This window comes from Triticum dicoccoides, chromosome 4B (genome assembly GCF_002162155.2).
Source record: "Triticum dicoccoides isolate Atlit2015 ecotype Zavitan chromosome 4B, WEW_v2.0, whole genome shotgun sequence".
NCBI lineage: Eukaryota > Viridiplantae > Streptophyta > Magnoliopsida > Poales > Poaceae > Triticum > Triticum dicoccoides.
Window position 1 is genome coordinate 127,633,609 of NC_041387.1, and position 14,019 is coordinate 127,647,627.

General features: G+C 44.9%; 1 long non-coding RNA gene across 4 annotated transcripts; it reads left to right on the forward strand.

Annotated features, from left to right (window-relative positions):
* The first annotated feature begins 389 nt into the window (after window positions 1–389).
* LOC119295425 lies at window positions 390–6,485 on the forward strand. Of its 4 annotated transcripts, none has more exons than XR_005143974.1 (6): window positions 390–1,057; window positions 1,188–1,240; window positions 1,326–1,517; window positions 1,605–1,855; window positions 2,354–5,961; window positions 6,309–6,485. It is a non-coding gene; the product is annotated as an uncharacterized LOC119295425 (long non-coding RNA). The 4 variants fall into 4 exon arrangements; XR_005143975.1 differs by having other exon boundaries at window positions 2,354–2,467; window positions 3,387–6,485; XR_005143976.1 differs by having other exon boundaries at window positions 2,354–2,467; window positions 3,467–6,485.
* Window positions 6,486–14,019: the final 7,534 nt, after the last annotated feature.

A 14,019-nucleotide genomic window follows, 5' to 3' on the forward strand; every position in this document is an offset into this window, starting at 1 on the left:
CATCCTTTGGCATATGTCGCACCCAACCCCCGACAGTCATTTTGACCGTGTGGTGAAATCTGGACAGTGTATGACGTGTGGGCTCGGGCTAGATCCGATTGGCTGGGTTAAACTTTTCTGGGTGTACACGCGCCGCGTCGCGCGCGCCGCGCCCTCCGCATCGTGCAGAGTGGGCGAGCTCGTCTGCAATTTGCTAGAGGGGGATAGAGGATGGACTGATGTGTACGAATCCGCCCCGCGAACTATGATGGACGGGCCTTGTTGGCTAATGATCCCACACAACGGTAGCTGGGCTTGTTTTCTTCCGCGTGCAGATTGACCGGGTCATCCAGCGGGAGATAAAAATCATCCCGCGCTGCGCGGCGCGACGTGCGGCCCATGCCCTTCCCACGCCGCGTCAGTCAAACACCGGCCCTCTTTCTCCCAATCCCCGCAGCCGTCGCGCCCGGCACACCTCCCTTCTCCACTCCCCCCCGCACCCCACCCTTCCCAGCCGAGCTTGTTCCTCTAGCCACCCACTCGTCTGCTCCTCCTCCTCCTCCTCTCTCTCTTCTAGCTTCCTCTTCCTTCCTGATCTCTACGTCGGCCGGACCACGAGAGGAGCGGCGGTGGCGGAGACGCTCCGGTGGCGGCATCGAGTTGCGAACCCCAGGAACCAGGTCTGGGGGTTCGGTTCCAAGGCGCGGACGGCTTCTCCGCCTATGACACCGAGGGCAAGTGTACACCCCAGTGCCCTCCTCCTGCGCAAACCCTACGAGAGAGAGAGAGAGAGAGGAAGATGAGAGGGAGGGAGAGAGAATGACCGGCGTCAGCCTGCACCAGCAAGGACGGGCGCGACGTGGAGGTTGGCCGCTGCTCGATCTGCTCTTGGATCGGGAGCTTCGACGAAGCTGGGGTTCGGGCGCATTGCACCGGAGGCTGCACTCCACCTCTTGCTTGTGGTGCGGTGGACAGCAACTCTTGCGGTCGTGCGGCTGACGGCGGCCTCAGCGGGTGGTCAACGACACTTGCAGCTGGTGCTCTACCCATGGATTCCGGCACAGCCCGAAATACTCAGGTGGTCAATTAGAAGCCCCTTTATTTATATATTTTGGGATTGCTAACCTCCTCATTCTCTCTTTAGACGTGGGTCTTTTTGTCCATAAAAACTATGAAGTTGTAAGTTCTTGTTCTTTATATTTGTGCAGATATTTGACTGCATTACTGAATGTTCTAGGGTTGGAGCAGCAGCTGAGCTTAGGTGAGTGCTTAGTTTCTATGTGGATCACATAAAAAATAGAAATCCTAATTTCTGAAAATAGATCGAACCATGTATATATTTGCAGGGCAAGACAAGCACATTAGTTGAATCCTGAACTTATAGGATGGTTTCCCCTGCCACAACCATTGTCATCGGCCTGCATTCCCTTGTCAAGCGTGCATCGGTGCTGGATATGCAAGCTGCAACAGTGCATCAACGGGCAGGCAAGAGCAAGACGATGGTCATGATTTTTGGTTTGAAGTTGCTTTTATGAACTGTCAGTCAACATTTGCAGTGAATACATATACTATTTCTTCTGCACCTAGCCGAGTAATTTAGCTGATAATTTTTTTTCCTTATGCAGCCAAGCAGTGGAAGACAATGTTAACTGAAGCCACTTTTGTTGGTCATGGATTTACAAGAAAGCCAGTAGAGTATGAAAAGGTTCTCATGGGACTCACCCTGAACTGAAATCTATCTTCAACCTTGGTATATCTCTATAGAAAAACCCAAGTGGAAGCCACTTTTGTTGGTCATGGATTTACAAGAAAGCGAGTAGAGTATGAAAAGGTTCTCATGGGACTCACCCTGAACTGAAATCTATCTTCAACCTTGGTATATCTCTATAGAAAAACCCAAGTGGTCCAATATTTTGTTTGTTTCCTTAGTGCCTGTTGTTGTTAGTTTGTTATAACTGCATTTATGGCCTATTGTTGGTTTCTTTCTTTTATTCTGTTTAGGTGGGTTCTAAACTATTAAATTATGAAACGTTTTGTTTATCAGTTTGAGACCTGCTTTAGGAAAAAGAATGAAAGGAATAATTCTTATTTCATGATGACACTCATGACTGTCGAACTGCAGAAAATACTTGATTTATGTACTCTGCACAGTGATGAGTATACCATTTAACATGTGCATATGTTAAAATTGTGTGACTCTAAGGGCCTACTTGCTTCATAATCTGTAGCTAAGTTATTTTAGGATTTTTTTTATTTTTGTGTGTGCGAGGAGAAATTGTACTATCTCTTCATGATTCATCGTTTATATATTAGTTGCATAGTATCTCTTTATTCGGTCCTTGTGACTGACCTGCTGCTTTACTTATATGGACAGCTTAAACTGAAAGCAATGCATGGTATTGTTCAATTCGAAGTGTACTTGACGTTTGCAGATCTGAGGATGAAGGGAAGAAGACAGAATTTAGCTGAAGAGTTGAATAAGATCAAGGTTATTATTCCACAACCATTTGTTGCATCCATTATGTGTTCACCCAATCCATCTCTCTCTCTCTCTGCTGGCTGCCACCACACGTGGACGGTAGTGGTTCATTTTCGTATAACATTTGTCATTTCTACAGTTTTATCATGTATAGTTGGATCCAGAAAATGTAGAGAAGAAATTTTTGAAAGAGAAATAAAGTGCATAGGTTACGCCACTTAATTTTTCTTCAACTGTTTTTGGTAAAATTGCTTACCTAGGCATCAGTATATTTTGTGACAGGAATCTGCACTATATTATTATGCTTTTAGCAATACCAATCTTATTTTATTTCTTTGTGGAATTGCTTACCTAGGCATAAAAAATGTGAAAAAATCTGCACTATGTTCTTATGCTTTCAGTAATGAGCATCTTGTTTAGATTCTCGGGGTTTAGCCCTGCTGACTTCTGAATAATTATTCATTCATGAGATTCACTGTAGAATTGCTTACCTAGGCATAAAAACGTAAAGGTGAGATTGGCTACAATTTTGATGTACTTTTGTAATGTTTTCCTGTTTGTACATACTTTATTGGTTTGCTTGAAACTGCATTTTCATATGTGCTTGTAGGCTCTACAGGATCCAGTGATGGATCTGAGTGTCAGCACTCGAGTTATAAGTTTCTTCTAGCATGTTGACACACTAATTAGATTCAGGAATTATTTGGTACATCTCAGCTTTGCGGCATCATGTGTAGAGGGTCATGTTAATAAATATATCTGGCCTCCACTTAGATGTTCTTTTCTTGTAATTGATAACTCATACAAATTCTGCAACATATTGTGCATAGCAATACACCTCTACTGAAATACTACTTTCTTATTCCCATTTCCATCCGACACCTGACTTTACATCATTTCTAATCTCGTCTTTTCTCCTGAATTTTAGTCTGCTTCAGTAATGTTGTGGCATGCCGCAAAACAACCACATTTTTGCTACTGTGATTTGGTCCATCCTATGCATTTCAGTTCCTGGTGATCTCCGACGTTTGTCAGCTAATGCCACCATGAGGGTGCTGGGCTGCTGATGGCATGCTACCTGCTTTGAAAAAAAGGAATGAAAGGAAGCATTTGTTCATAGAACAAATATATTCATTGTCTGTTAAGATAAATATCCCTATCCTCTGTTTGTTTCTTGATTATTCTCTGTGAACTTTTGTTCTATGTGCAGACAAGTTTCCTCCATATTATGTCAACATCCCATGGTGATGTATGTGAAAGATTGAAAGTGCGGTACTACATAAAGACGCGCTGCAAATATTGTTGCATAATCACAACTTTCATAACATTAACTTCCATTGTCTGTTAATAATTAATTATCTCGGGTAAAATCTATTTTTCTACCTGATTGATGTGGTTAGTTTGATTTATAGTAGAATATCAACATTCTCCTTTATGATGGTTGATGGGCAGTGTGTTTCGTCCAAGTGATATGTTTCCTGTATTGTTAGAGATGTCTATTTGGCTTATGATCGTACTGTTGAGCACATCTTACCCTTGTGCTGAAGATAAATGGTACTAATCAATCTGCCAAAGCTTTGTGATGTGAAAGTGCATTTGGTAGGAAGGGTTCTGCAGATAACCCCTTTAGATTCTGTCCCTTCAAGATTTTTTTGTATCAAGCCATAAATTTAAACAGGAATCCTTCAGTGGCTATTTTGTTTATCCACACACTTTCTAATGTCTGGTCCTCTTAAATTAGGATAAGCTTTTTACTGTCTTTGTTTTTTGATTATCATCAACAATACTGGTTCTGTTGTCCCTTAGGCTGTCAATGCTGATGCTATTTCAATGCTGAGAAGCAAACTCGGAAATCAGCTCGCTAACAAGAGTCGGAATTCGAATCTGAGGCAACTTTCACATTCCCCAATTTGTCTATTGAACCCATGATCTCTCTTTCTTTTGCATTATTTTCCATTCATTATCTAAGATATAATTTCGACTTCACTGCACCGTGTTGTCTGGTTTATAATGCCGGTTGAGCTCATTTCTAATTGTTCATAACTACTTAATTTTTTTGTTGTGATTTTGCAAGATATTGAAATTATTGTATTTCAAAATTGTTTTACTGATTCTCGATGCTCTGTTCACGGCTTTTTTCTTATTTTATCCTTCTTTGCTTTTTTCCTTTCCTGCAAGAAGATGTCGAGTCATGTAATATGTTCAAAGAAGAGAGAATCTGCATTTTATGAATCCTTTCTTCTTTCTTCATTGTTACTTCAAGTTAGTGAATTCATTTAAGTTGTATTGATCAGCTTCATGTGCATGGTTTCTTCATCTACACATCTTATTCAGTCACGAGGCGAGTAAGATCTTTTGCCTTTTAGAAAAAGGGAGATGCCATTTAGACCTTACTCTTCCAACTTGATCTTTAACTTGCTACTACTGTTTCTGAGCATTTTCCCAAGCATTTTTTATTTGCTTCAGAGAATGAGCTCACCTCATTCAGTGGATGTGCCAAGTAAAAAATTTAGAAACTGAGCAATTAGTTCCACTCTTGAATTTTGTACAGCGGTCCAAATTATCCAATAAATCATTTGTTAGCAGGGTCAAATTATAGAAGTTGAATCAGTTGTTCCAAATTACAATGTGTGACTTATTCCATTTGTTTATCCTTTTGTCCTTTTAATCAAGAACACTATTTAGAGCTTACATGGTTGTCCAAATTTAGTTCTGTAAAAGAGGAATATTGATATCATGCAATGATCAGTGCAGATTAGAATAGTTATAGAGTTATTCCTCAGTTTTCATTGAGCAAAGATTGAATCTGTATGATTTTTTCTAATACCAAGTAAATCTTGGTCTGCATTTTGTTAGTTTTCCTACTGAGTTTTTTTGGCTATTTTCGTTTAAATTGGTAGTTGATGTGAAAAAGTGTGTGTTGACATGGATGTAACCAAATCATGTATTAATGTGAGGTACTACATAGACTTGCCTATCTCTTTCCATAAGCACAACCCTCTTGATCCAACTAGGAACATCAAAACCAAATGGGAAATCATTGAGTGGACTTCAGATGGCCATGCTGTGAGTACACCATTAGTATCTGAATCTACTTTGTATAATTAAGACACACTTTCTACATATCGCTGCTATATTGATACCATGCGATCACTTAACATGAGTGTGACTAGCCTATTTTCTTGCCTAACTGTGTGATTGCATGTAGTAATGCATGGCTTCTCTATTTAAATGAAGAGTTGTGTTTATCATAATAATTATGTACCACAGACTTGTTTCTTTCTGTTTATATAATAATGCAGTTCGTCTTCTACCATATGTTTTCTTTGTTACATGTCTTCTAATTGTTCATCTTTTTTTCTCTTTCGACGACAAAATAACTTCGCGTTTCGAAATATTTAGTACGCCATCATGGTCTTTCTTAAGGGTGTTCAGGCCTTTTGGTCTTCTATTCATGCTGCGAACCCCAATATGGCATCTCGCCGTTCCCCATGATCCACATGGTAAGTATGGATTTATTTACTGATAATATGATATCAACTGCCTTTTCTTCAGGATAATCTGACACCTAATAAGGACTAAGAGAACAACAGAGATGCTAAGAGGGAACCTTTTGGGTTTAAGGATATAAACAACATGGCTTACGAGGATTTGAACTGCTGTTCTTTTAGTTCCACTCTTAAATGTTTTGGTTCTTGAAGGCCTGCACTTTCCTGTTGGAGTAGGAGCAAAATAATTCAGAGGCTTTAAACCTGCTGCACTTTAGTAGTTAGGATCAATCCTTTGTTTTGGTTTGAAATGCTCCTCAATTCCTCCTATTTGATTGATTCATCTAATGGTCATTTGCCAGGCAAATAAATAGAAGGCATATGTATTGTTTTGAGTGAAGCCATCCATATCCCATATGTGGAATTCAAGATATAGAGAAATGTTATTGTTCTTCTGCTAATTGGTTGCTTGACCAAATGTACTATAAATGATGTTATTATTGTACCAGATATAGAGAAATGTTATTGTTCTTCAATTATTGAGATGATATAAGTACTACTTAGCAGTTTTGTCTCTTAACCGAACAAAGCTCTCGAGGAAGAAGGGATAAATAAGTGCTGAGCAAAAAGGGCTAAACAAGTCGCCCGATTCACGGGCCGAACTGGCTGCACAACTGCTTCACTGATTTGAAATATACATGCGTCTGAGTGGCACATAAGCACTCTCTTTTTTCAAACACACAAAAACAAAGCTGATAGAAACAACTACTCTTTCTAAAATAGCATAATTATACATATGTTCTTAGGCAAGAAGATATGTACTCTTATAGAAGGGTCTAAATTCTTACCCCGTGTACTTGCTCAAACAAAAGATTCTGGAAAAATACATATTTTCAATGTGACATTGTTTTGAATGAGACTCCACGCTACCAAAGTAAATTGTGCATGTATATCTTATTGTAGACAATAAACCTATATGTTTTTACTAAAGGGGATTAAATTTGTTACGATATGTGCATGCTCATAGCTAAAACATGTTTTTTACAATGCGCACATGGATTAAAAAAGATACATGTATTTTCAGCGGCATGATTTTGGATGGGACTTTCTGCTACCAAATTAGAATGTGTATATACATCTCATTATAGACAATAAAATCATGCCGCTAATAAATTATAGACATTTAAAGGGGGTTAGTTTTGTTACATGGATTTTTTTTCAAATAAAACTCTGCTATCAAATTTAAATGTGTATATACATCTATTGTAGACAACAAGCCCCCGTTTTTTCCAACTAAGAGAGATTAAATTTGTTGTAATATGTGTTTGCGCGTAACAAAATCAACTGAACCATGGATTTCTTTTCATCGCTAGAATGGAATCAACAGGTCTCTACGCCATTTGACGTAACAAAATCAACTAAACCATGTTTTTTTCCTTAGGTTTCTTATCCTTTTCCCTCTTTTTTTGCAGGAAAAATATGCATGGACAGGTTTCTCATCATGATAACCATGTTTTCAAACTTGCTAAAAAAATACAACCATGCCAACTTTGCTCTCTCATCATAGTGCCCATATTTTCAAACTGAACATATTCATATTATGCAAAGTTCCCCTTTTACCGGACTATTATTTAACAACATAATAAACATTTTCTAAAAATAACATGATTTAGTTGAAGGTTCTTGCAGCATGAAACTATTTTCATCGACAACATGTCTTCAGCAGGTCTCTGCGCCATTTGGCGCAATGGGTTAACTAGTAATAATAGTACACGTGCATTGGAATAAGCTGAAATCTGCAAGCATTCAATTCAAGGGAGAAGACAAGGTAATATGGGCTCTTGGTTAAATCAATAATCATGCATATAAGGGCCACTAAAACATTTTCATTATGGTCTTCTCCTCTCGACCCCCAAAGAAAAGAAAATAAAATAAAACTATTTACACGGGAAAGCTCCCAACAAGCAAAAGAAGAATGAGAAATCTTTTTGGGTTTTCTTTTAATTACTACTACAAGCATGGAAATTAAACTAACTAATTTTTTTGATTTTTCGTAAGGTTTATCGAACACACAAGAAGAAAGCTAGAAAAAAAATTAAACTAGCATGGATAGTGCATTGAAAGAGTATGAGCACTGACAACTAGAATAAGTGTGTGAACATTAATGTAACGTAGGTGAGAAATACGTACTCCCCCAAGCTTAGGCTTTTGGCCTAAGTTGGTCTATTGCCATGGATAGCCTGGCTGATATCCGAAGTTGTAACTGGGGTCGTACTGAGATGCAGCAGCCATTGCCTCCTGAGTTGCGGCATGGCGGCGAGCTGCCTCCGCTCTCCCCTCGTATTCGGTTGCCTCCTCCCTGGTTACGACATATCTTCTTTTTGCCTGGTAATCAAAAAGGGCAGGAGCAGGGAGAGTAACATGGACAGAGCAACATCTGTCAAAAATTAGTCGATACAGGAGGAATTGTTCATTCCTCACAAGAGAATGATGACTGACCATAGCATTATAATCTAAATAAGCGGGAGGCAACTCCCTATCATCCTCACGTGGAGGTATACCAAGATAATTAGCAGCATGGGTTGCATAAATACCTCCAAACAAATCTCCATATAAACCATTATTATGCAACCTACGTGCAACAATTGCCCCCAAGTTGTAATCTTTATTACCTAATACAGCACTCTTGAGAACACAAAGATCAGGGACACACATGTGACATGCTTCATCTTTACCATTAATACATCTACCAATGAAGAGAGCAAAATAATGTATAGCAGGAAAATGAATGCTCCCTATGGTAGCTTGTGCTATATCTCTAGATTCTCCCACAGTAATACTAGCAAGAAAGTCTTTATATTCAGATTTACGGGGCTCATTAACACTACCCCACTGTGGGAGTTTGCAAGCAATAGTAAAATCTTCTAGGTCCATGGTATATGATTGATCATACATATCAAACAGGACACTTTGAGAATTACGCGAAGATGAAAATTTAAACCTTCTCACGAATGAATCAGTTAAATAGTAGTACTGAGGACACTTATCTTGCATGAAGTCCTCAATATCGGCGTTACGCACATATGCGTCAAATTCATCCTTGATGCCTGCATTGACCATAAACTCTTCTGACGGCCATTCACAAGGCCGCACATCAGCTTCCCTTGGTGGTTCATCGTCTTGCTCACGCATAGCATGCCTGGGTCCTTTCTTTGTTGAAGAACCACCTTGGTACATTTTCCTAGACATATTTCTTCCACTGAAAAATTTCTGAAATTTTTAGTAACTCAAAATAAAAGTGAATCAAACTAAACAAGATTGGTAGCAACTACTCCCACAAGTGCCTAGAGCCTATATCATGCATTACAATTACTTGGGACCTCATAAATTTTACATGCAAGCTCAAGAATAGGGTCACCTAGGTAGCAAAAATATGCAATGAATAAAGCACTAGAACAAAAACTAATTGGACCATTGGAGGAGTCACATACCAAGGAACAATCTCCTGAAGCAGTTTTATGAATGGAGCTTTGAGCAAGGAGATCGAAAATCGCAGCAAAATGAGCTAGAACTCGTGCTTGAGCTGGATGGGTTTTTTTGGGAGGAAGATGAAGTGTGTGGGTGCAGGAATAAGTGGAGAGAGGCCACCGTGGGCCCACGAGGCAGGGGGCGCGCCCTGTAAGGGTGGGTGTCGGTGTCAAAACCGGCGGATCTCGGGTAGGGGGTCCCGAACTGTGCGTCTAGGCGGATGGTAACAGGAGACAAGGGACATGATGTTTTTACCCAGGTTCGGGCCCTCTCGATGGAGGTAAAACCCTACTCCTGCTTGATTAATATTGATGATATGGGTAGTACAAGATTAGATCTACCACGAGATCAGAGAGGCTAAACCCTAGAAGCTAGCCTATGGTATGATTGTTGTTCGTCCTACGGACTAAAACCCTCCGGTTTATTTAGGCACCGAAGAGGGTTAGGGTTACACAGAGTCGGTTACAATGGTAGGAGATCTACATATCCGTATCGCCAAGCTTGGCTTCCACGCCAAGGAAAGTCCCATCCGGACACGAGACGAAGTCTTCAATCTTGTACTTCATAGTCTAGGAGTCCGGCCAAAGGTGATAGTTCGGCTATCCGGACACCCCCTAATCCAGGACTCCCTCAGTAGCCCCTGAACCAGGCTTCAATGATGACGAGTTCGGCGCGCATATTATCTTCGACATTGCAAGGCGGGTTCCTCCTCTGAATACTTCATAGAAGATTTTGAACACAAGGATAGTGTTCGTCTCTGCAAAATAAGTTCCACAGACCACCGTAGAGAGAATAATGTTTACACAAATTCAATCTGCTGATGTATTCCGTGGCGTGACATCACACCACGACCAAGCCTTTATTCAAATCGTTTTTACTGTCCCACCTCAGCGCGTTTAGCGAGGCAGTTTCCTTGGCACGTCTTGTCAAAGCAGAGATCGTGTCCCCTTATTCCGGGATTCTCATCAATACGGGCGTGGGTAACCCAACCGCACCATTGATTACGGCGCTTGGGAGATAAGCGACTTTTACCAGGCTGGTGGGGACGCATAGCTTCGCCCGTCCATATAAGGGGATAAGGATCCACCTTTTTACCTACGCCTTCTTCCTCCTTTGCTCATCCATTTCCGCGCACTCGAGCTCCAGCGCCCAAGTCCGCACATCCCACCTCAACCTTCTCCAGCCATGTCCGGAGCGGGAGGCAAGTGGATGGCCTCCTCCGTCACGGAGGGGCACATCAAAAAGCTGCGAAAGGCCGGATACTTGTCCAATGACATCGTGCATCGGCTCCCCGACAAGGGGCAGCTCATCCCCACCCCCAGGCCCCATGAGAGGGTGGTGTTTCTCACCCACTTCCTCCACGGACTAGGTTTTTGTCGGTGTACTAGAGTAGGGGTACACTAGTATCCCGAACTTGTGCACGGGCAGTCGCAGCGCCCCGCGGCAAGGCTTGCCGGGTGACCGCCAAGATCCTTCGTGGTTCCTATTGGAGCCATTCAAGAACAAATTGTTCAAGCTGAAAAGACAAGGCCTCGGCAAGAGGAGCTTGCCGGGAAGGACAAGGCCCCGGCAAGAGGAGCTTGCCGGGAAGGCCAACCAAGGCACTTTCAAGGAACTTGCCGCGACGCGCCGCGCGTCCCGGCAAGGCCCGGTGAGCGACAAGCTTCCGGACGCGACAAGACAACGGCCGCGGCAAGGCGCTTGCCGTGGCAGGATGCCACTCTGTACCTACGCTCCAGCGCATCCGTCAACGTGTCGCCCTGGGACCGTTCCAGGCGCGCGTGGCGAGAAGCTGTGCAGCCAAGCGGTGCGAGGTGGCAGGCGGAGATGACAAGATCGCCATCGTGGCAAGCGGTGGCGCCCCTAACGGTCACTTTTCTGCACTGTTTGGGCAACACAGACGGGCATTTAATGCCTTTGTCCCCTGCCGTCAGGGTTAGGTATGATACACTGTGCAAGTAGGTATACCTACCGCACCTCTTTTCCATTTTTACCCGTGCATGCGTTGCCACCTGTTGGTGACCCCTTGAGCATATAAAAGGAGGCCCATGCGCAACATAGAAGGGGTTCGAAACCAGAAAACACTGACGCTCGGTTTTTGTAGCTCTCAACACTCCCGAGCAAGAACACAATATAATCCGACAAGCAGCAGTAGGAATATTATCTCTCCGGAGAGCTCCGAAGCTGGGTAAAATCGCTCGCGTGCTTCGCCTCGATCCGCTCTTCGTGCGATCTCCGCCCCCCGCCGGACCGAAAAGGGGCCCTGCCCCATAGGTGTTCGTCCCCACGACATCTTTGGCACGCCAGGTAGGGGGCGTCGAGGTTGTGTGAACCCGATCCGGCGTTCACGCGAGCCAGATCTTCATCTTCTTCATCATCTTCATCGACATGCCACCGAAGAAGAAGGCTTCGGAGGTGGCAGCTCCGTCCACGTCGATCCCACCGCCACCGGAGAAAACGGGAGGTGGGGTATACGTCGGCGGAGGAACGAGCATCGACGAAGGAGCTCACGCTGCCGCCAGGTCCATGGACAAGGCTGCGCAAACCTCGGCGTCCGTACATGCACCGTGCCCATCTCAGGAGGTGCGGGGCCAATAGCGTCATGGTACTTGCGGTACCATACGCTCGTTAGACCAAAATCGAGCTGGTGGATCTCAGGGTGCTCAAGACCAGCATGCACGCCAACCTGCTGGCACGAGCAAGACACGGTCGCCTGGACGGGATCCTGCTCCTTCTAACATAGTTGGAAGTCCGAGCATATCCCTCTCCTCGCACCGTTCACCACCGCCACCGAAGACTCCAGAAGAAGCGTTGGCCCGAGCCCAACTGCTCCTGGATTACCCTCCAACGGCGGACAAGATCGACGATTGGAGGGCCACCATTCAGAGTCTCATCGGCTTCGCCAACGGCGACACTCCACGGCAGCCGAATGTGTCGCAGCCGCGGCAAGATTGCCGGACGCGAGCCGATGGCGACAAGGCCGGTGGGGGTGCAACCACCGTGCACTCCCCACCCCGAAGGCCAAGATCGCCGACTCGCCGGGTCAACCTCGACACTGACTCCACAGCGTCATCAGATCCACGAGCTCGTCGCGATCAGCGCAAAGTTCTTCAAGAACGACAGCAAGAAGACGCTCGTACTCGTATCGAGCGTCGAAGAGAAGCGCGGCGTCAATCAGACCAGCGCGCTGGGCCCACTGTCAACATGCATGCGCCAGGGGAACCAGGCGACTTGCCATACGTGGTAGGTTGCTCTGCGTTCACTCGTGAGCTGCGGCAAGTCCAGTGGCCCAGTACAAAGAACTTCAAGCCAGATGTACCAGAGAAGTACGATGGCAGGTTGCATCCGTCGGAATTCCTCAGCATCTACACCATCGCGGTGCAAGCTGCCGGGGGGCGCGACGACAAGATCCTTGCCAACTACTTCCCACTGGTGCTCAAGCCCAATGTCAGATCCTGGCTCATGCACTTGCCGGACAACTCCATATCCTCATGGGCGGATCTGTGCCATTAGTTTGTCGGCGCCTTTACAGGCGGCCACAAGCCTCACAGCCAGGAGAGCGATCTGCATCTGCTCGCCCAGAAGGAAGGAGAGCCCCTGCGCAAGTATATTCAGAGATTCAGCCAGGTGCAACGCAACATCCCAGACGTCCACCCTGCCGCGGTCATCAGCGCGTTCCATCAGAATGTGCGAAACCGCAGGATGCGGGAGGAGATGGCGATGTGCAAGATTAGAGACGTCAGTGAGCTATACGCCCTGGCCGACAAGTGCGCACGTGCTGAAGAAGGGAGGAAACTCCCCGGAGAGAATGCAGGAGCAGGAGGATCTGACAGCGATGATGCCGCCCCGGCAAAGAAAAACCGGCGGCGGAACAACAGGAGAAGGAAAGGCAAAGATGCGCTAGCTGTTGAGCAGTCCGGCAACGGAGGTGGCACCAAGGAAGCCGAAACTGTGGCGGCCACCGACAAGCAGGACGGCTCCGGCAAGCAGTACTGCAAGATCCACCGCACCAAGGGCCATGATCTCCGGAGTTGTAAGAAGGTTGAGTAGCTTGTCGAGCAGCAGAAAGCTGAGTACGAGCGACGCGACAAAGAGAAGGCCCAAGAAGGTACTGGAGGATCCGGCAAGAAGCGTCCCGGCCAGGGAGGACGCCGCGGCAAGGCCAAGCAGCGGCAAGGAGACAGACCTCCCCGCGGCCGCGACAAGGACAAAGATGAAGACGATGATGAAGAGATGGATGAAGATGAGGCCGACGAGCAGGAGTTTCAGAAAGCCACAAAGGTTTTGTGCGTTGACGGCGGTGCTTCTCTGCATACTTCGCACGGCCAGCTCAAACAGTGGGTGCGGTAAGTTAATGCAGCAGAACCACCAGTTGAGTCACGCAAGCCTCTGAAGTGGTCCAGCACGCCTATCATCTTTGATATTGAGGACCACCCTGATCGCATAACTGCGGTCGGGTGCTTGCCGATGTTGGTTTCACCAACTATCCGCAACCTCAAGGTCACAAAGATGCTAGTTGACGGCGGGGCCGGCTTGAATCTGATC